Source organism: Nannospalax galili, unplaced genomic scaffold (assembly GCF_000622305.1).
Source record: "Nannospalax galili isolate Female #2095 unplaced genomic scaffold, S.galili_v1.0 scaffold755, whole genome shotgun sequence".
NCBI classification, from domain to species: Eukaryota; Metazoa; Chordata; class Mammalia; order Rodentia; family Spalacidae; genus Nannospalax; species Nannospalax galili.
The window spans coordinates 209914-212151 of record NW_008336023.1 but is presented as its reverse complement, the minus strand read 5'-3'; positions in this window follow the sequence as shown (position 1 = coordinate 212151).

Sequence of the window (2238 nt, the reverse complement as noted above, 5' to 3'; positions counted from 1 at the left end):
TGGCAACAGTGATTTATCTCAGGCATTTGTAAGAATAGTAGAGCTCATGTCAGTTTTAGAAAATTAGTTTCTTCATTGGAGAAGAAAGAAAAGTCCATATGCAGTGGACTTATACAAAGCCAAACTCCTTTCCTGTCTCAGAGATACACAGAGTAGATCTCCAGAATACACAGCTACCTGCAGATGCTGGTTATGGTCAGTAGCCCAGCAGGGCATTGATATGAAGGAAACTCTTACATTCTCTCTTCCAAGTGAGAATAGATTGTGACTGTGGTGCAGCCAAAGCGGGAGTTAACAGTGTATGCCCTCTAGGAAAAGAAAACCAAAAGCTAAACCATCTGCCATGATTACAGTGTCTACCATAACCATAAGCTCTTACCAACACTTTGCAAGAACTCCACTGAGACCCAAATGGTTATAAAAACTTGAAATGCATGTTTGCATGTGATTTGATCATTACTTTAAATTGTACATTAATGCCTGTGTTTTGTTTGGTTTTATTTTTCATCAAGAGAAACATTAAGTTGGCAAGTTTTCTAAGAGAATTTTGCTCTTTAGAGACAATTTTTGAATATAATAAAAGGTAGTGGTTTTTCTTATCTTTCCCTTCTGCTGGAAAGGCACCCCAATTTTCCTTTGGGGTAATAAATTCCATATGCTCTGTCAAGTGTCCAGGTGAAGCTCTAAAATATGACTAATGTGACCCCATTTCCAGGATCGTAGCCTGTTTGCTTCTGAAAAAGGCACTTGAGCTAAGTGGGCCAATCAGAGTGAATTTGAGCTATGAGATGCAAAAGAGATGTATTTTATTTTCTGCTGGACTTGAACATAGAAGGCAAGCATGACCTAGCTTTCTTACCTCCCTGTGGAGCCTGGGAATAAGCCATTATGTCAGGAAATGGGGCAGAAAGAAGGAAAGAACCTGATTCTTCTGACATTATTTGAGTCCAGGAATCAAATCTTATGAATATAATTTTTTTTCAAATCTATGTGGTCCAGTAAATGTATTTTCCAAAATGGCATGAGTAGATGACAACTAGGAAAGAAAAGATATTTAAAATGATGACTGAATCCTAATGATATGACTTCATTGTAATGTATATGTACAAGCAATTGAAGACAATGTGTATAGATGAAAAACTTGCAAAAAGTTACATTTGCAGGAGCAAAACACCTCAGAAACAAAACACAAATATGCAATATTATTGATTGCTGGTGTAGAATATGTGTGCTAACTTTCATACTATTCTTCTCATCTCCACTGAATGTAAAGAAAGCATTTCCTACCTTCTTAGTCTTCCTTCCATCCTTCATTGTCACTTCTTCCTGCAAGATCATTAGTAAAATAATCAGATATAGTTGAATTCCCATTAAACCTTGAAAAGTTAAATAATTATCTAGAAGCCACAGGCCCTTGCCATGTTTTTATTTTCCTTGGGGGTCGGGGGGGAGCTACAGCTTTACCTGGAGATACTTTATATGTTTCTAAAAAATATAACTGTAAAAATTATTTTAATTATCTACATTCACATTTAAGTTAACTGGATGGAAAATACTTAAGTTTTTTCTCCTCTTGATCATCCAGAGCTAACCACGCTGCTGAGAACACAGTGCCATCTCATACTCCAGCCTTGGCATTTTCCTTATACATCAGCATATTCAACACTCATTATTCATAGCCATTCTCTTAGCCCCCTGTGCTTAACAAGCATCTTTTCTCACACTGCTGAGCCTAGTGTCCCAAGCCTCTCTGCACTTAATTTATCTAAGGCATGTACTTTTCTCCTTTCTTGAAGACTGGGGAAGATAACACTTCTGCCGCAGGGTGGAAGAGGCATCTGTTACAGCGGCCAATGCATCCCAGCTCTTCCTAGGGCTCTGCAAACTCTCCCAGTTGACTTCTCACCAAGCTCCTTCTTCTCTAAGTGCTCACTGTTTTTCATGCATCTGGCCATTAACAGCTTCTCAATCCACTTTTCATCTTCTAACGTTTTATGGAAAGATCTTGTTTCCCGCCATCTCTTTCCCCATTTTCTTTGTTCTTTAGAATTTATAATGTGTCTTGTTCTTCTTGTTACACTTAAGTTCAGGGGGAAAAACAGTCCATGTAGTCAAACCACCATTTCCTGTGTAACTTTCTATTTACTGTTAAAGAGAAAATCACTTCATGCATATATTCATTCTTCACAACATCCATTGAGGATATAAATTGTGACTAATGCACATTGTTTCTATACT